At 36.7% G+C, this 21,789-nt stretch overlaps 1 long non-coding RNA gene across 3 annotated transcripts in view; it reads right to left on the reverse strand.

The window, feature by feature from the left end:
- The window catches only part of LOC120608549 (uncharacterized), a 321,204-nt gene that overhangs the window by 238,130 nt on the left and 61,285 nt on the right, over window positions 1–21,789 (reverse strand). For all 3 annotated transcript variants that reach the window (XR_005654420.1, XR_005654421.1, XR_005654419.1), the window contains exon 2: window positions 9,320–9,365. This is a non-coding gene — a long non-coding RNA (uncharacterized LOC120608549). The remainder of the gene's footprint in view (window positions 1–9,319; window positions 9,366–21,789) is intronic.

Genomic DNA, 21,789 nt, shown 5'->3' on the forward strand with positions numbered 1-21,789 from the left:
ATAAGGCCTGGCAGAGCCTGATAGGCATGCTAAGTGTATTTAATCCTGAACTTTTAAGCAAAAGGAACTCACTCAATTGTTTTGAACAGGGGAATGACATGACTATAGTATTTATGTTTCTAAAAGGTCATTCTGGAAATAAAATAAAAAGGGATGTGGATCCTGGGGAAGTACAGGAACAAGATGATATGTTGTGGTAGTATGGAGTGGCAATGTGGGAAGTGGAGATAAAGGATTGAGTGCATAATGGGGCATATATGCAGAAAGGAGTTAAGAATGATTTTAAGTTTGGGGGTATTGAGTAATGCTTGGTATTAAGATAGTGAGCGTGAAGATGAAGTGGAGATCATGAGTTTAATTTTAGACATGTAAGGAAGATTTAAAATATTCATGAACTTATGTATGCTGCTGGATATACAAGTCTAGAGCTTAGAGGAGAACTCAGAGGATGAGTTTATGTAATACGTTCTAGATATACAACCATGGAAATATTGTTTATGGTTTTGCTCAAGATGACTGCTTCTCTTCTGTACCATAATTCAGTTATACTTCATTGTTATGGGCTGAATGTTTATGTCCCCAAAATCAATATGTTGACATTCCAACCACCTATCTGATGGTATTAGAAAGTGGGGCCTCTGGGAGGGAATTAGAACATGAGGGTGGAGCCCTCAAGAATAGGATTAGAGCCCTTCTAAAAAGAACCTCTAAGAGCTCTCTTACTCACTCTTTACCATGTGAGGATACAAGAAAATAAAGGCAGTCCGCAACCCGGAAGAGAACTCTCACCAGAACTTGGCAGGCAGGCACCCTGATCTGGGACTTCTGGCCCCCAGAAAATATTTGCTATTTAAAAACCACTTAGTCTATGGTACTTTGTTGTAGTAGCCTGAACTAAGGGTTGAAATATTTTAGTAGTCTTTTTAGACCTAGTGACAGCTATTACAAAAAGCCATCAGAAAATCCTCTGAACTGAAATAAAAATCCTCTGACGAAGTTTTAGGTAAAATTGCAATCGGACATGTACAGCTCTGTAAGCAAATTTTCTTGTAACAAAATATGGGTCTTTATTATCTATTTGGGCCCCATCCCATACCTACCTACAACGGAAATTGTTGGTTACTGACCCAAGCACTCCTTACTGTTTGTTACTAGAAATGACTTTCTTGGGCCAAGTAAGTAATGGGTTAAAAGTGTTTTTTTGTTTTTGTTTTTGTTTTTAATTCCTAATAAGGCTTTCCTACTATAACTAATTAATGAAAAATAAAAACTACCCAACAATCTAAGAATTACTTATACTTAAAGTATATTAATATAAGAAACTCATTGTTCTCAGAGGATGGTGTGTGCGCTTTGTTCCTAGTATGGAATAAGCGGATGATAAGCTCCTTGAGAGCAAGACTATGCCTGTCTTGGGCATGGCACTTGTAGGCACTCAATAATCGCTGAAGGTGATGACTGAATGGAATTTCTGTATGAAGAAGCCAGACCTTGTCATCCATTTCGCAAAGACATCTGAAGCCTCCTGGAAAATATTTTCTTTCTCTTGAGAAGGAAATACCAGTAAAAATTATCTACTTTTTATATCTTTGGACAACACTGTACCTGACTTTGACATTGAACACTGCTGTATCTATCAAACTGTAGCCTGAAGATAATGACACAAGAAGGAGGCAGTGTTTAGAGAACCACAGAGAAGCAGAGCTGGCACCCCCTCTATTTATGTAAGCTTCCAATAAAAATAATAAATTTCATTATTGCTCAGGCCAAGCTGAATTGAGATATCCTGTTATTAGCAGCTTTACACATTCTAACTTACAAAATACTACTTCCATTTGAAAATAATATGCCACTAAGCAACCTAAGAGTACATCAATAGATGACTGGGTAAATAAGATGTGGTACATATATACAATGGAATATTATTGAGTCATTAAGAAAAATGAAATCTTACATTTGTGACAACATGGATGGACCTAGAAGATTTTATGCAAAGTGAAGTAAGTCAGACAGAGAAAGACAAATACCATATGATCTCATTTACATATGGAATCTAAAGAAGAAATAAATGAACAAACAAAACAGAAACAGACTCATAGATAACAGAGAACAAACTGATGGTTGCCAATTAGAAGGAGGGTTGGGGAGCTGGGTGAAAAAGGTGAAGGGATTAAGAAGTACAAATTGGTAGTTACGAAATAGTCATGGGGATGTGAAGTACAATATGAAGAATGTAGACAATAATATTGTAACAACTATATATGGTGCCAGGTGGGTACTAGACTAATTGAAGGAATTACTTCATAAATTATATAAATGTCTAACCGCTATGCTGTACACCTGAAACTAATATAATATTAAATGTTCACTCTAATTTAAAAATTAAAATTAATAAAACCATGTAACTTATCCATAATTTTTAGAGAGAATATATATAGTCAGTGGTCTTAGCTAGGGTATTGCATAACTCATAAGGTGAAAATTGGGTGCAAAATCAGTTTTTAAAAATTAATAATTCATTTGTAATTCCTTTAAAATGTCTAAATAAAAGATAAATGTCAGCTTTTATCTTATTACACATTTTATATATTCATGAGTTTCTCAAAACTTGAAATTTGGTATTTTTTTTAAAAGTTAACAAAGAAATTTACTTAACTTTCCAAATGTAGGCATTACTTGAAAAATATAATTACATATTGGTTTTTCTTTAGTTTATTGGAGCTATGTTAGCAACAATTTCTGTAAAACCTCTTTTTGATTGTTTGTTTGTTTGTTTAATATAATATTCTACTTGTTAGGAATGGAGATCTCCGAGGTCTTTCATTTGAATCCTGCTACCATAGTAGACCTCACATTAGGGGCCAGGGAGTTGAGGGGGTTGTGGGGAGATTCTGGCAGTGGCCAGCAATTTCCATTCTAAACTCTATGCTAAACTGCAGATCACATGTGGCCTACTATCTACTGATTGTAGCAAAGGCATCTCAACTCAATAAGTCAATAACAAAACCCATAATTTTTTCAGTAAACTTATTTTTTATCTCTTGTTCCTTGTCTCAATAAATGTCACTACCATCCTCACATTTGCTCAATCCTAAAAGTGGGCATTGAACTCTTTCTGCTCTCTTTACCTCCAAATCTAACCAATCATAGAATGCTATAGATTACACTTAAAAATATCTAGAATCCATCTACTTCTCACCATATTGTATTCACTACCCTGGTCCAAATAACTTTATCTCATTTGAGCTAAAATAAACCAACTTGAGCAAATCCTAATTCATTGGAAGATATGGCCCACCTCCTAAAATCAAAGGAAAAGCTATAAGACATTGGTTGAGAAATGCCAAGAACAGGAGCAGTTCTGGAAACCTATGCAGCAGGCATTTAGCGGACAATCTATGGTTTCAGGTCAATTATTTCGATCCATTTTTCCTTACCTCTTGTCACCCTATTCAAGCTATCAGGCCAAAATGGGAAGTCTGATCACTTTAGATTAAGTCATATGCACACCTTGCCTAGGGGAAAGTAAATCATGTTATCTCACTATCCTACCTAAAAGGAAATCAAGATGCCATTACAAAAGAACAAGAGACTGAATGCTGCATGGCAAGAACAACAATATTGTTGACTCCTTGGACACATCTGATTTCTCTCAAATATTCTTATTTTAATTGTCTAAATCTCTGTTACTATGTCTAAACCTATATGATGAAAATATGGCACTGATGAGAAATAAATTATTGTTGCAATTTGATACCTTCCAAGATCATTTTATGACCTTGTCTGTAAAGCAACTTTAGCATGTTGGCTGAAGAAAGAAGGCTTCCTGCATCAAGGTTACATAATGACTCTGTTTCTGAATGCACTTAAAACTAGGCATTGAAAGACTAGGGTTTATTTGCTAGCTGCCATCCCACTCCAATCACCACCATCACCTTCATAATTTGCCTAATGATCACTGCTGCCTCTGCATGTCATGGATTATTATTTCCCCATCCTGGAATATGGAAGAGAGTTTCATTATTCATACTAATTTGATCGATACCTACAATCTCTATTCAAGTCTATGGTACCAATTTCTGCTAAAGGCAAAGAAAATGTGTTGCGAGAAACACAATGCAAAACTAGTTCCAATTAAAATGTAACAAATCTGTGTGGATGTAGGTGTTAGAGGAAAGGAGGTTATTGTAGAGATAGATAAAAAATTTCTCAAGGAAATGCTGAGTACACAAATTTCAGGAAGTGAGCATCAAGGAAGTCCAGTGGACCTCAAGCAAGAATTCATTGACTCTCACTTTTTGTACTATTAATTAATTTCTGGTGCTCCACATATGTTTATTAATTTCACTTGAAACCAAATGAAGCATTTCTTGATGTCCTGTTCCAAATTCCTTAAAATATGGTTCAGCTTTTTGTTTTTACTTGAGACGGGAGTGGGAGGGAGCATTTTTCCTCTAGCAGAATGGACAATCTGTAGATGGACCACTTCAGGCCATGCGTCTATACATGACTTAGTCAGAAGAATGCGGTTGAAGAAAGAAACCCTTCACAGAGCTCTGGGTATGTGCAGCCATGATAGACAATGCTGATTGCCTTCACAACAGGCATTTCCTTCATTTTCTTGCTAACAGAGCCAATGTGCCCAAGACAGTGTGTCTTGATTGATCTAAATCAATCACAGTGTACTTCGCCAGTGGCTGGCTTGAGCATGTAACTGAATTCTGCCCAATAAGATGTAATTATTCTGGTATTATTCTGGGGAATATTTCCTTCTATGATACAGAAGATCCTAAGAAAGGATTATCTCTGTTATTTCACTAGAAGTAGCCCAGAATTGCAAGATCTGTGGCCACAAAGGGACAAGTCTGAGGACTAAAATGATACTCTGATTATACTGGAGAGCTTGATCTGTGATGACCTTGATGATTTGCTGATTTAATCAGCAAGTGTCCTACGAGGACTCTTTGTTATATAAGATAATAATTCCTATATTAAGCTACTTTTAATTGAATATTCTATTACTTATAATTGAAAGATCCTGTTATAGCAGGATTTCTGTTTTCTGGGGGCATAGGTAGGAATGGTACCCCAAGCCATGTGTAATGTAGGATAGAATATAGTGTTTAGTTGTATATCTACCTAATTATGACTATTTCTACCTTTTTGGATCTGCACACTTGCCAATATTTTAGATTCTTTAATAGGAACCCCTGAGTGATTAAACCATTGGCTAAGGTGGCAACCTTGAAGAAACTATGAAACATAATTACTAATGTCTTCTAAAACTTAATCCCTAGTCCTAACCTTCATTTTCTATCTTTTTTTTCATAACTATAAATAAAGTATATTTACTGAATTAGAGAGCCTATAAAATCGAAACACAATAAATATTGGATACTAACAAATTCTGCTATGGCCTTTCTTATTTTCTCCAGTGGCCTTTGGGGTTACCTATTCTCTGTGTCCAGATTATAGATGCTAGTGGGAATCAGAATCATTATTTTAAGAAAAAATTCTTAGAAAAATACAATGAGGTTATGTCCTTCTCAAAATAGCTACCTTTAAATCAGTATTTCAACATTTATACTGGAGTTATAGTAATTTTCAAACTGTAAAAAAATTTTAAGATATGAGATAAGAAAACTTTGATAGATAATTGCAGATGAGTTTCATAGTTTTTATTACTGAATTCTTTTATCAGGATTAATGGGATTATACATATATTTTGAGTCTCTAATTTAATTTATTTTTGCCAATTTGCCCATTCCCCTTTTTACCTCTCCATTTTCACATACTGCTATTTGAGTAGAAAGATGTCTTATTTTTAACTTAGAAGAATTTATTTGTGAAAAACAAATTTTTTCCACCAAATATATTCTTTGGTTAGACAGATGTGTCACTATCATTTAGATAGCTTATTTATTTAGAACTAGGTACATATATGGAATAAATAAATGACAACAAATGTCCTGAGGTAAAGTCTACTTCTGCATTTTGACTACATTTTTAGTAATATGAAGAGTCCCGCTTATTACTACAAATGAACAGAAAAGCTGGTTAAAAAACAATATTAAAAAAATTGCTTTTTCTATATAACCAAGAAAAAACAAATAAATAGGTACAACTTGAAGAAAGCCAGGGCTATAATTGAATCCCCTGTATATAGAATAAAACAATGAAGAATTACTGTATCCATAGAAAATTCCCACCTAGTAGCCTAAGATACTCCAAGTAAGCTTGCAAATTGCCTAGAACTACAGGTGGGGGAAATATCACTTAGAAGAAATTAAAACTGCAGACCAGTAGTATACATAAGTATGAGATCCCAGTTTATTATATCTGCATGATCGGATTTGACAGAGACTCCTAGCTATTGTCACATATCCATTTTCCCCTTTTTCCCTACTAAGAGAATGCCTATATTATGTAGTTGAGAATGTGCCCAGTTAAATTTCTATTTGAGGGGTGAGAGGTTACTTGAAGCTAGGTGTGGTAACTTGAGAATTTCTGGTTAATAATCTACAGTCAGATATCTTGGATGTCTCCTCAAACGGCAAGTATACTTGGTTTTCCTCCCACTTTCTCCTGCTTTTCTCTCTTGAGGAAGGATGCAATTGTTTGAGCTCTAATAACCAAAGAATATAAGCTGTGTATTTAAGGTGAAGTAGAGAGAAAATGAATCTGAGTCCCTATGGACTTTATCAAGATGTACAGCTACAATGGACAGCCTACTTGCAAACTAATTTTATCCAAGAAAATTAACCTTTATATATAGGATCCCTATTAACAGAAGCAGAATTGGTTCCCAACTATTTTATACCAGATTATCAAACTGGAAAATTTACATAAAAATTGTTCTAAGACCTTTGTCAAAAGCAAAATGAAACAGCTTTATGAAGCATTAACAATTCTTAACACAAAGAATTTGCATGTGTGTGCACACATACACAGCTGGCTGAAGTTGTTCAATAAATAAATAAATAAATAAACCCTCCCCTCTACACCTACCAAAGTGGGAGGAGGGAGGAAAGAGTCTACTAAGAAAGAGAATCAGCAGACAAAACAAATAGGAGATTTAGCATCCCAAGATATGGAACTACACAATAATTTTAAAAAATCTATAAAGTTAAAAAATGTTTAATCTTATAGTGGTTAAGGACAAATTGGAGGACATAATAGAAGAAAAAAAGGCAGTATTATTTAAAACTGTAGGGTTTGAACCTCTCAAAAAAAGAAATTTGAAATGAAAATTTGAGCCAATGAAATCCACGCCCACATAAACACACACAAACACAGTAAAGAGATTGAACAACAAATTAATCAAAGCTAAAGCTAGATCTTGGAAAGTATTTGGTATGTAATAAAAAGCAATGAAAAATGGAAAATACGGCAGTACTATCAGGAGAAATGGAGGATAAGATAAGAAGGTCCAACATACTGCTTGACTTTTTGGGGTGGGAGAAATAAAAAATTGTGGAGAGGCAACATTTGAAGAAATAATGAAATTTAGAGCTTATTGCTCTAAAAGAAGTAACATGAGTACAAAGGCAGAAAAAGTAGAACAAATACCTAGATACAGTGATGTGAAAAAGCAGAATTTCAAAGATGATAAAATCTTACAAGCAGCCAGTGAAAAATGTAGAACACCTAAATAAATAATCAGAAAACCTTGGGATGATATCTTCAAAGTGCTGGAGAATATGACTGTCAGTATAAACTCTGTTACTTAAGTAACTATTCAACGGGAAGAAAACATTTTTTAAATAGTCAAATGTAGGCTGAGAGATTTTACTATTCACAAACCCTTGATGAAATGTGAAATTTAGGAAGGAGAGTATAAAGTAGAGGGTGGATGGGTGCAAGAAGTAATGTAAGCAAGAAATTGATGAGTAGTTAGTATCTAAATAGCCATTAGATATAAATACGACTAATATTAATGACTAATTTGGTAAAATAGTATAGAAAATGGGGATGGGCGATCAGAGATGAAGTATTTTCAATTTCTTGAGAGTGGTTTAGAGATAAGAATTGTAGAATGCTTAAAGTCAACTATGTTAATTTACAAATTTAAGGGTAACCACAAAAAAATAGAAGCATGACATCTAATTTCTAAAACAATAGAGAAAACAATAAGACATAAAGAAATCTAACCCAATAGAAGGCATGAGAAAAGGTTAAAAGAAGCAAAAAAAAAAAAAATTACAAGCATGACAATATAAAAAAATCATAAAATAAGATAAAATGATAGAAATATTTCAAATACATCAGTAAGCATAATAAATTTAACAATTTAAGCTTCTCTGTTAAAAATTCTCAATTTGAATAAAATAATATTAATATTAAGCTACATTAATTTTATAATAGACATGTAAAATAAATGACAAAAAAGATTGAGAGTAAAGAGCAAAGAAAAAGACTTAATGGGAATAGTGTTCAGGAAAAAGATGATGTGGCACTATTAATATTGGAGAAAAATAGGCTTTAACATAAAAAAATTTTTCTAGGGTATAAAGGCATCATTACTTAATAAAAGGAACATTTATCATTTCTGAACTGCATGCAACTTACTTTATAACTACACAATATATAAAGCATTAATTGATAGAAGTTTTAAAATAATTTTTAAAATTAACTGCAGTTTGAGATATTATCATGACTCTCAGACCCAATTAAGCAGAAAAAAGAAATATCAACCATATAGAAAACTTGAATGACATAATTAATAACCTTTTTCTAACAAACAAGGAATTTTTATTGTTTTCAAGCACACAAGAACATTTACAAACAAAAAACAGACAATTTCTATCCTATACATAATATTTAAAAAGGGGAGAGAAAAAAAATCTTCCTACTTCCATACACGACTAAAATAACCTTGAAATCAAAACCAGAAAACAGCATAAGAAAAAAAAAAGTATATCCCAATCTCACTTATAAATCTGGCTCCAAACTTCTTAAACAAGTTATTAGCAATCCAAATTCAATTTATTGACTTTGTTTACCATATTTTGTAACCAAGTTAGTTTTATTCCAGGAACGCAATAATGGTTAATTTTTAAAAATGTGTTAATATATATATAATTCATTACATTACAAGATTTAAGTAGAAAAACAACTTGGCCACGTCAATATAATGCAGAAAAGAAATCTGAAAAAATTCAATACTCCTTTGTTAAAAACAAAACATAATGACAGCAACAACAACAAAAAGCCTTCTTGGCAACATAGTATTGCAATTGTTTTAATCCGATAAATAGTATAAAGGTAAAAGGTCAGAAATATTCCCTTTAAAGTCAGGGAAAAAAACAAGGTCACTTACTCTTTCCACTTGAACATTTTCTGGAGCTCTTATCCAATGCAAGATGCTGAGGAAAAAAAAAATATGAAAGAAGTAAAACTTTCAGATAACTAGATTATCTTCCTAGAAAATACATGTATGCGAAATATTAGAATTAATACAAATTGAGCAAAATTACAGGAATGACATTTATATATAACAGCAACACTCAATTAGAAACTATATAAATAGAGATGTCATACATAATAACAGCATAAATTGACTATTTTAACTATTCGAATAAACTTTGAAATCTGACAATAAATCTAAGAAAGTAATTATAAAACATATAAGCATAAATTTGTATGTTTTATTGTAGAATGAAAAAGTTAAATAGATACTATGTTTTTATGGAAACTGATAAGCTGACCCTAAGAGTCACCTGGAAGAGTAATAGTCCAAGAATAATCTTGTTCATTTTGAAGAAGAGAAAGAATGCAAAGGCCCTCACAGAGAAAAATATTTCTTATGAAACTATAATAATGATAGAAAACTTGGTTGTTGCTCTTTTCAGGACCACAGGGATCTTTTTTACTGGTTGCTGTGAATGCTGCAGCTACTGTTGATTTCTGCACAGATTCTCAGTAGGATTGCTTTTGGGCAAAGAGAGCTGACCCAACAGGGAGTGTCTGGGAGATCCCACCCCTTGCAGAGCATGGCCCAGAGCAGTGACTGTTGCAGAGGCACAAAAGCACTGCTCCCTTGCCTCAGGACAGACTCTGCTGTGCAACTGATGTCTCCATTTCTTGAGGGATAGGGCTGAGGCTAGATTTCATTGAAAAGTACATTCTTATTGAGCTTCTCCCTCTTCTCTTTCCTGCTTTTCTCATGCCCTTACAGATTTTTCCTGAATGTGTACCCTTAATAAATTCCTTGCACAAGAATCCTCAATTCCTTCTCTGTTTTTATAAAAGCTGACGTAAGATAGAAATTAAGAAAGTGTGCATTGGCACACAGCTAGACAACTCAAACAATAAAGCAAAATAATGCATTGAGGAAGGTATCAGAAGAGCCAATATATATATGAAAACATAGTCAACCTCACCTAGTAATCAGAGAATGCAAATTAAACAGCACTCACCAGATTGGCAAATTTTTAAAATCTGAAAATCCTAAATGTCAATGAAGATGAGAGCCAATGAGAAATCTCATATATTGTTGGTGGAAAATTTGTTAACACCCCATTGTGAAGAGCAGTTTATTAATAACTAACAAAATTGAAGATGCTCATAAGCTAGAACTTAAAAATTCCACTTTCAGGTATCTACCCAAGGGAGTTCTCAGATATGTGTGTAAGGATATTCACTGTGGCATTGTTTATAATAGTAAAAACTGGAAACAGCTTACATATCTGTCAGGAATGGATAAATTGTAGTATATTCACAATGTATAGCAGTTAAAATAAATGATGACCAAATTTAGATGTATCAGCATGGATAGATGACAAAAAACACAATTTTTAGTTAATAATGCAAGTTGGGAGAGGGTAACTTTTATGAAAAATTTTTAATGTAAGTATCAAACCAAATAATATCTTGTTTATGGACACATGTGTGTATATGTTATACGAATATACATATATTAATATTGTATAAAATATGTGAACATTTCTTTTCAATCCAAACCTATAGAGAATGTTTATGAGTTTGAGCCAAACTGACATCATATGCTTAGAAACAAGATCTCAAACACTCTGGAGAACAATAATATTACGACTTCTTTAATGCATTTGAAATTAAGGAGGGAACATAAGGAAGATTATGCAGAGGCAGAAAAAAATAAAAGCAAGTTGAGATTAGATTACAGTATACTTAACAAGATTATGTGCTCTCTTAAGGGTTAATACCCATCGAAGGATATTAACTTCTGTTTTCTACCATTACTTCTGGTGTTTTAAAAGTATGATAACCTAGAGGCACAAGAACAGTTGATAGGACTGACTTAAAACTTTTTCTCTATAGAAGTTATAGGTTTGGGGTGTAACTATCCACCATGACCTGCCCAGTTAGGAATTTATGATCAGATCACCATGATACTTCTTTTCTTAGTACCCTTTTTTTTTTTTTTGTACACATATGTCAGGAACATACTTCAGAATAGTGACATGTCTGGGAGAAGAAATGAGAGGAACAAGACTAGAAAAGATAAAAGGAGCCTTAAATTCTAGTTTTAATTTTTATGTTACAAAAATTATCTGAAGCAATATGGAAAATGGTAACAATTTGTTAAATCTGGAATGAGATACATGTGTCAACGAATGAAACAGCCAAACTTGTAGAGAAATTTTATAAGAGTTTATTTGAATTTATTTGAGCCTAACTGAAGACATGCTGGAGAAGCAAGATTTCAAATGCTCTGGAGAATGACAGTTTGTTGTTTCTTTTATACATTCGGAATTAAGGAGGGAACATAAGAAAGATTACATGAAGGTGGGAAAAAGCAAGGTATGAGATAGTTAACAAGATTATGTGCTCTCTTGAGGGTGGTTATGCTCTGAGGGGTCTGAAAAAGAGGATTACTTCTGGCATTTCAAAGATATGTTAAACTAGATGTATAAGAACAGTGGACAAGGCTTGCTTAAGGCAGAGATAAATCTTTTACATGCCAGGAGGAAGTGTGATTACTCACCATGACTGGCGGCCCAGTTAGGAATTTATGATCAGATCATCCTGTAAAGTTACTTTTTAGTCAGATTTATTAAAGAGCCTCTTTTGCATACACACCCATGTGTATTTGTTACATTGCTCTCTGAACTTTTCGGTCTGAAATATTTTATAATAGAAAACGAATAAAAGAGAAATGATATTCACAACATAATCAAACTCTAAATCTTATTTCAATATAACTACTTGAATTTTCTTCATCATATTCTTGAAGGAGTTATGGCAAAGATATCTAACATTATAAAATAGTCTGGTATTTATTTTCCTATATTTCATCCTTTTTCTTATACCTTCTTAGGAAAGTAGAAAGATAATTTGCCACCTTTCCTTGGAACTTCGAAAGATTATTTTCCTTCTCTCTGTTCTTCCTTTTTTCTATCCTTCCTCCCTTTTTCTCTTCCTTCTTGCTTTTCTCCTCTGCCTTTTCCAAAAGAATTACAATAATCCCAATTTCTAATCTTTCTCTAATTCTTTTCCTAACTTCTACACTTATCAAAATACAAGAAGCTCTATTAAATTTGAATTTCAGATAAATAATGAATAGTATTTTTGCATGGGACATATTTATACTAAAAAGTTATTTGCTCCTTATCTGAAATTCAAATTAACTGGCAGTTCTATGTTTTTATTTGCAAAACCTGGCAACCCTACAATCTTCAATTTACTACAATTGCTGTTTATTTACGTAAATAATCTATCTCGCAAATATTTCTAATTCTCGAATATGTATACAGCATAGTTCTGATAGTCTTCTCATCTTACATTGAGGAACAAGGCTATCTGTCAAGGATAGATACTATCTATACAAAGGATGCTAATATTCTAGTACTAGTTCTATTATCAAGGGTTGGTCTTGACTAGTTTTGTTAAGGGTGTGGTTCTGGACAAACATATGCTAACAGCCAACTTCTGCTTCTGTAATCTGCTTGCTTGTTTGATGTTAACTAGGGTGTGGTTAATCTGCTTGCTTGTTTGATGTTAACTAGGGTGTGCTTAATCTGTTTGCTTGTTTGATGTTAAACCAGGGTGTGGTTCTAGACTTTATGAGCTGCTTCTTTTGGGAGCTCAGGGCTGATCTCCTCTAACCCTTCGTAGTAGAGAGTCAGTCGCTGGCCGGCTAATAAAGGCTCATAATTCATCTCAATTGGCTCCGTGGGTCTTAGAATTGATTGCGCCACAACATTTGGAGGCCCTAGTGAGATCTCTCCAGAGGGGGAAATCTCCTAAGACCCATGACCCCGGCCACCTTGGGCGAGGACCTGCCCCGTCCAGGGGACAGCCACTGAGAGACGTTCCTCAGCCCCAGACGCCAGGCAGACTCGCCCAGGAGGGCAGGTGGACAAAAAGGTTTAATTCTGTAACAATTGGGCACGATCCATCTGGAGCAGCTTCACCGGTGAGTAAGACTGCACTTGGATCTGTCTGTCAGTGGGCCCTAAAGGGAACTAGGGGAAGGCTGGATGCAGCAGTACTTCCCTAGTTCTGTCAAGGTCTGAGATGTCAGACTTGACTCCAAATATTCAGGTTTCTGGTTCAGGTTTTTGGGTACGCTAGTGTTTTGTGTTACCTGTAGTTTGTCTTGTCTGTCTGTATAGTGTCTATCTGTCCGGACCAGCTGAATGTACTGTTTGTTACCCTCCTATTGCTTTAGCCTTCATAAGTTTACTTAGTTTGATTCTTTCCTTAGATCTGGTCTCTGTGGCCCCGCCCGACTAAACGTTAGGTCAGAGGCTGATCCTAACCCTGGCTTATTTGGCTTTTGTGGAGATTTTCTCTTTTCTTGCCTGTCTTTACTAACATGGGCCAGGCTTCCTCCTCAAATTGTCCTAACCCCCTGCAGTGCCTCCTTAACCAATTTAAGGATTTTAAGAGACAAGCCCAAGCCTATGGAGCTAATGTCACTCCCTTCGACCTCAAAAGGTTCTGCCAGTTAGAGTGGCCCACATTTGGAACAGGGTGGCCATCAGAGGGGTCACCCAACATGTAAGCAGCATTTCAGGTACGGGATATCATCTACAGAGATCCTGGCCACCCTGATCAGGCTCCATATATCAATGTGTAGGTCGATATCATTTCTGATGCCCCCAAGTACTTGAAGGGCTGCCGCTGTGGTCAAGAGTCAAGGGCGACTCCCAAGCCTATCCTACCTCAGAGGAGCGGGAACGAATCCTGAGGGAGGCTGCAAGGATGGTATTAGAGCCCAACGGGCAGCCTTCCACCAATCCAGCCCACGTCCAGCATGTTTTCCCGAACACCCATCCGCCTTGGGACCCCAACACCGACCAAGGTAAGGAGGCTCTCCAATGGTATCGCCAGCTTCTGCTCCAGGGCCTCCAACGACCATTAACTTATCTAAGGTAAGCGAGGTCATCTAAGCTAAGGATCAATCGCCGGCGGCGTTCCTGGAACAACTTTTAAAGTCGTACCGGTTATATTTAGCCTTTGTCAGTCAGTCGGCCCCAGATATTAGACAGAAACTGCAGAGGATGGAAGGGTTTGAGATATAGCACAGACGAAGAAGATGACCAAGATCTCGCTTGCAACCATGCAAGGACCCAATCCAAAAGGCCCTGTCCTCTAGTCGGATCGAGGCTATTCTGAGAATACCTCAGCCACGCACCAAGCGACAGGTTCGAGAGTTCCTGGGAGCAGTAGGTTACTGCAGGCTTTGGATTCCAGGGTTCGCAAAAATAACTAAGCCCCTATACACTAGTACCGGAGGGAAAGGAGAGGATCTAGCCTGGGGAAAAGAAGAATGGAAGGCATTCAAAGCCCTGAAGGCAGCCCTAACCACAGCCCCTGCATTAGCCCTGCCCAACCTGGAAAAGCCATTCCAGCTCTTTGTTACTGAGGTGTGGGGAATCGCAAAAGGGGTCCTGACACAGACCCTAAGACACTGGAAGCGACCAGCTGCATACCTCTCCAAAAGATTGGACTATGTGGCAGCAGGATGGCCCAACTGTTTGAGGGCAATTGCTGCCACTGCAGTCTTCACCAAGGAAGCCCTAAGATTGATACTAGGGCAGACCCTCCAGATCATCGCCCCACACGCAGTTGAGTCAGTGCTTCACAGTCCACCGGACCAGTGGATTTCCAATGGGGCACAAGCCCTAAGCCACAGAACTTCAGCTCAGCATGCTGAACTAGTAGCAGTGACTCAAGCTCTGCGGTGGGGTAAAAACAAAACTGTTAATATCTATATGGACAGCAGATATGCCTTTGCTACGGCACACGTACATGGGGCTTTATATAAGGAAAGGGGGCTACTGACGTCAGGAGGAAAAGAAATCAAGAATAAGGAAGAAATACTAGCCCTGCTTGAGGCAATTTGGCTGCCAAAGAAAGTGGTAATCATCCATTGCCCAGGGCACCAGAACTCGGGCTCAGAGGTAGCACAAGGCAACTCCTTCGCTGATCAAACAGCAAAGGAGGCTACCCGAAAACCAGTGGGGCCAATTGACATTCTGCCAGCCCTACCGTTAGTGTAGCTACTGTTAGTGTAGCTAACAGACACCCCTACCTACACTCCAGGGGAAGTTGAACTATGCAACAAGCTGGGAGGAAAAGAGGAATCTACTGGGTGGATTAGGATTCTGGACGGCTGCATTGTAGTACCTGAGGCCTTGGGCCGAGACCTTATAACCCAGGTTCACCAGAGCACTCACTTGGGAGAGACCAAGTTAATTGAACTGATGAAAAGAGACTTACATCCCGAGGCTACAACGAATGACTAAGCACCGGGTATCAGCCCGGTGCCACATCTGCGCACAAGTGAATCCAGGGCCCTCCAAGGAAGTACAATGAGGGACGAGGCTTCCTGGACAGGCACCGGGGGAACACTGGGAGTTGGATTTCACTGAGGTCAGCCCGGAAACCTTCAGATTCAAGTACTTGCTTGTGTTCATTGACACTTTTTCAGGATGGACTGAAGCCTTCCCCACCAAGCAGAAGAGAGCTCAGGTAGTAGCATAGAAATTAGTCTCAATAATAGTGCCTCGATTTGGCCTGCCCATAACACTGGGGTCCGACGATGGCCCAGCGTTCATCACCCAGACCAGCCAATCTCTAGCAAAGGTGTTAGGGATCAATTGGAAATTGCATTGCATTTATAGGCCACAGAGCTCAGGGCAAGTAGAAAGAATGAATAGAACTTTGAAAGAAACCTTAACCTCACCTAAAATTGGGTGAGTCTCCTTCCCTTCGCCCTGTTAAGGGCAAGGTGCACACCCTATTGTAAGGGCATCACGCCTTATGAAATAATGTTTGGAAGACCCTCACCTCTCCTCCCCAAGTTAGGGGAAGAAAAGCTAACAGAAGTTCATAATTTTTCACTGCTTAAGTCCTTGCAGGCCCTCTATCTCGCACGGCAGGAGACCCACCAACTGGTCTCTGCCACCAGAACAAATGCTCAGCATCCAGTCCAGCCGTACAACCACGCTCCAGGCAATTGGATCTGGGTGAAAAAGGTACAGCCTGCCTCTCTTGAGCGCCGCTGGGATGGACTTTTCCCTGTCATCCTCACAACACCCACCGCGGTCAAGGTAGCCGGACACCGTCATTAGATTCACCATACCAGGATCAAGGCTGCACATCCACCACAGACATCAGAACAATGGACCCTGCGTGGGACAGAGGACCCACTAAAGATAAGACTATCAAGGGTCCAGTCTGGACCATCTTAATTCTCTCTGTCTTAAAGTAAGGAGGTCTTTGTATGGCTTTTAGGTGAAACCTGACAGAATAGGAGAAGATTAGATCTACTGTTAACTACGTATGTCAAAAAAAAGGTGCAGGCAGTGAAACTCATGGTTCTCAGAACTCACTACCCACTGCTCCAGGTTGATGAATCAATGATTTGAATTCCCCTAAAAAAACCAGTGGAGAATGTTAAGGGTGTGGTTCTGGGCAAAGATATGCTAACAGCCAACTTCTGCTTCTGTAATCTGCTTGCTTGTTTGATGTTAACTAGGGTGTGCTTAATCTGTTTGCTTGTTTGATGTTAAACCAGAGTGTGGTTCTAGGCTTTATGAGCTGCCTCTTTTGGGAGCTCAGGGCTGATCTCTAACCCTTTGTAGTAGAGAGTCAGTCGCCGGCCGGCTAATAAAGGCTCATAATTCATCTCAGTTGGCTCCGTGGGTCTTAGAATTGATCCTGCCACAACAGTTTAGGCACAAATTAATTGAATCTTAAGTACAAGATTCCCAAGCTAGTTTTGTTTGAAGCAAGCTCTACAAGCACCCCAAATTTTACTTATTGGTTTGTGTAAATAAATTAACTATTTGGCTCTGTCTGGGCTTTAGGTTTCCTCTAAAAGAATCCTCATGTGACATATTTGTCTTATTTTGTTTTCGTTTATTCTTCTCAAAAAAAAAAAAAATCACCTCCCAGATTCTCTATAATGCACCATGGTTCTCTTTTGTTTCTTGGGTGCTTTCCAGAATATGATCCTTCCAAGGTCCCTCTTTGGTTGTTACCATCTACCTTCCTAGACTATTTCTTCCTTAACTGGTTCTCTTAGAGGGATTTTCAGCCACTGAGCATGGTAAAAAAGAAATATCAGGAAGATCTGAATGAGAGCAACATAGTAGAGGTTCATTACCAGTTGATTAAATCAAAGAAGTTTAGACATAATAATTGTCCTTTAAAGTAGCGGTCCCCAACATTTTTGGCACCAGGGACCGGTGCTCCTATGGGAATCTAATGCCTGATGATCTCAGGTGGAGCTGAAGCGGTGATGCTAACACTGGCAAACACCTACAAATACAGATGGTGTTTCCCTGGTTTGCTCTCTGCTCACCTCCTGCTGTGTGGCTTGGTTGCCAACAATCCATGGCCTGGGGGTTGGGGACCCCTGCTTTTTAAAGTATTTAACAATTTGCAAAGAAAATTATAGCAATCATTTAAATGGTTGAACCGGCAAAAGTTAGCTTTGGGGTTCTGTTATCTCCCTTTTCCAGTGGATTCTTTCACAATATTCCTATAAAGGTACCTTGAAATGTGTCTTCCCTACAAAGCACTCCCATTTGTTTTAAAATTGCCCGTGACTTAAAAAAATAGAAATCACTGTGGGATTAGAGTAATGCTTTCTTGCATGTCTTCTCTTCTTTGAAATATTTTTCCTTTTTGCAATAAATAAAATGATGAATTTGCTCTAATCTTTTATTTTTAAATTGTTTTTGTTTATGTAGGTTAACCAGTCTGAAATAAAAACCTTATGGTATTTGTTATTTCTTAATTTATGTTCATTTTCCTTTTGCCTTTACCAATTTTAAATCTTATTTTGAAATCAAATATGCTCATAAATAAATAAAAAAAGAAAAATAGAAAAGCAAACAACCATATATTTTTTCTATACATATGTAGTATAGTGTTAATAAAATAAAATTTTTATAAAATCACATGTATACTCTTTTGGATTTTTTCTTACTATATGAAAAAACATTTTCCCTTCCTATTAAATATTTTATCACATTTTTTCAGTAGTTTCCTAGTACTGTATTATTTTTATAAACGAAAGCTTGACTTTTTTGAAAAATTTTCATCCTTTGAAACTCTGAGCTTTTATCTATAAAATAGAATTTGTAGAGTGAGAGAGGCAAAGAAGGCTGAACTGTGATGGAGTGTCTATGAAAAAGAGTATGTTCTTGTCAAACTAATTCTACTGAGGACTGGAGGACGGTCACAATGTGAAACTATGTTTTACAACTCCAGGGATAAAAATCAGTGAAAGGAAAGGTGAAAATGATGAAAGTCAATGTGGTGACACTGTTACCTCAATGTGCCTTTGTTGGTTAGAACTCACTGTGCTGTCTGCAAGAGGGGGAAAAAAATGGATTCACTTTATTGCACTCATCTGTCATAGATAATACCCTGTACAAAAGGTGGAAAGAAGTGGTGAACTTATAATCAGTCTGTGTACACATACAATAGGAAGGCAGTCTGGAAACCCAGCAGGCCTGGGAAATGAGTGGCTGTCATAAAGAGGACAGTGACACTCTACTGAGATCAGTGAGCTTGAAGCTCCAAAGAGAGGGGCAGGCCAACTTGATCTTTCTTTGTACACTGACTGTTGGGTGTGTTACAGGTACCTTCAGACTTGGTGGGGAGTCACATTCAATTGCCAGACAAATCCAACCCAGTCTACCACCAATAGGAGGAAGTGAACTTGTTGTAGCCCTTTAAAGGATTCCACAGAGAATACATTCCTCCTGTAATAGTGATAGAGGGAGCCAGCCTCCCTCAGACCAACAGGATATATGCCAAAGCTGCTGAGATCAATGCCTGTGTGTCAGCAGCCACTATCAGAAGCAAAATGTCTAGCAAGTTCCAAAATAGCTAATTTATTTAGGCAATGTCTGTAACTTTCTAGCTATCCCCACAGTAAAAGAACCAGAATGTTTTTCTTATAAATGTTTCCCTTATTTTATCTTATTCCTGAAAATTTCTATGATTTAAGAAGCTGTGATAGTCCTTTCCCTTTCTAGCTCTGTGTATTGCACATGTACTTATTTTTATGGCATAGGATTAAGAAGTTTAACTGTCAGACACTAATATCTAAGAATGATAATGCATTACGTGGTAAATGAAGTAGTGCCAAATTCTCTGTCTTTGAATACTAATACTAATGCTCATGTAACTTAGCTCTCCCCACAAAATCCCTACTTGCATCCCCTAACAAAGGGTTCCACTTTGCACCATTCTGGACCCTCAGACACTAATATGTTCTTTGTAGGGTCTTCACATATGTTTCATTCTCTTCTAATTCCCTGTGAATGCACAGCACGAAAGGTAGATACCTGAAATATTTTGCAGAAAAGGAATGGTAACCTCTCCTACCCCTTTTTTAAGTTACTGTCATTTTCTCCACCACAGAAGCTTCTGGCTCTCTTCCATGCCTTTTTGATAGATAGAGATTTATGCCATCCCTCCTTGGAGGCTCTCTCCAATGAAACTATTAATCCCTCTCCATCATGGCCTACCATCAATGACACATCATACCTATCATGTATAATATCAAAATCTTATTGATGAGGGAATTAGCTGTTTCTTCAGAACTGTACACTTGATGCCTTTTAGAAACCATTTCTAAATATTCTAGCCTGTATTCCGCTATACAAATTGATCATTTAATGCATTAAATATTTCTTGATCTTCATATAGAACAAAATAGCCAAAAAAAGTGTCTGAATTTACAATCACACAAAACATAATGACAAATCAGATATAAATTTTGTTCGTTTTTGAGGAAAATGTTTAAAATTCTAAAAAAACAAAAACAAAAAACCGTGTTTGAGAAATGCTATTGTCATGGAAGCTGCAGAGGATGCATTATCCAACTTATTGACTTATTGTCGGGGAAGGGCTCCTTAGGGAGGCTGGCCTGGAGTCAAGGTTTTGATAAGAGAATACATGTGGCTTTGTAGACAAGGATTAGAAGGCTATTTTGGACAAAAAGTAGAGCCATTCTTTGACAGTAATAAGAAAAGAAGAATAAAAAGGTGGCCAGGGTGAAGGGTTTCTCTTTACCCCTTGGATCTCTCATCGTCTATCTGACAAATCATATCTATCCCATTTTCCAAGCTCTCTTCAAAGTTTAGGAAAACAACCGGAATCCACTCACACTATTGTATCTGTCACAGAATGAGCCTCTTCTTTTCCCCCAGATTTGTCATGCAGTTTATGCAAAATGTAACTTAAATCAAGAACTGACTGGCTGGAGAAAACATATGCTTCATATTACATGGGAGTGTATATTACATTTGCTAATGTACTACATGTTAAGCCACGTTCACACATAGGTTCTAGGAAAGGCAGGGCTTGTATACAACACACTGAAGTTTCATTCCTTTTCAGACATATTCTGGTAAAATGAGTTTTGGTAAGTAGTTTATTCTCACTATGTCTTGATTTCTTCTTTTAAAATAAAGGTAATGAAGCTTACATTAAGAGAGTTGTGGAGATTAAATGAGATCGTGTTTTAGCAGATTTTTGCACAGTGTTTGGCACATAGCTATCAATAGGCGGTATCTTTTATTATTGTTATTTTTCTAATTAACATAGCAAGTATCCTCTCAAAAGGAACTTGATCATGAATTATGAATGTAGGAAATTTAATGGTGGGTTCACATTTTGAACATTGATTATCCATAAGCTTGGAAAAACTATTACATTTCTTGGTTTCTGATTGGGGAAAGGAGAAGATCAGAATACACAGTCTGCGTATATGAAAATAAGTAAGAAAATTGCCTAATATTGCAAAATATTAAAAGTGCTAATGTGCTCCTTAATAATTTTATTATAAACCTGATATTAGAACTCTCAGTAGTTAAGAAGTACACTCTAAATAATAGTACTGTGTTCAAGAAAATTTTTAAATGTTGTTTTGATTTAATACATTCAACTCTGTCACCCTTCACAGATCATTCTGAAGGATCTTTGTTTCCAAGATGCTTTGGGATTAGCTCTTGACCAAGAATAAATTATTACTGCTCAGTGAAGTTTGATATAGGAAGAATATTTGGACAGTTTGTGCTTCATTAATACAAGTTTGGTTTGTTAAATCCCCAAGTATTGCTTTACAAGCCTTCAGATTAAAAATTAATTACAACAATTATCAACAAATATAAAAAGTCAAGAAAATAATAAAAGCCCATCTGTCTGTTTGGCTTTGGAAAGCGTAGCATGGTGGCAGCAACTGAAAACCATTTTTTACAGTGAGCTCTAAAAATAATCTATCATGTATATGAATTCTTAGTTCTTTTGTGCAAAATATCTAAATTTCTTAAAACA

The sequence above is a fragment of the Pteropus medius genome, unplaced genomic scaffold, assembly GCF_902729225.1.
Source record: "Pteropus medius unplaced genomic scaffold, Ma_sr-lr_union100, whole genome shotgun sequence".
Classification (NCBI taxonomy): domain Eukaryota; kingdom Metazoa; phylum Chordata; class Mammalia; order Chiroptera; family Pteropodidae; genus Pteropus; species Pteropus medius.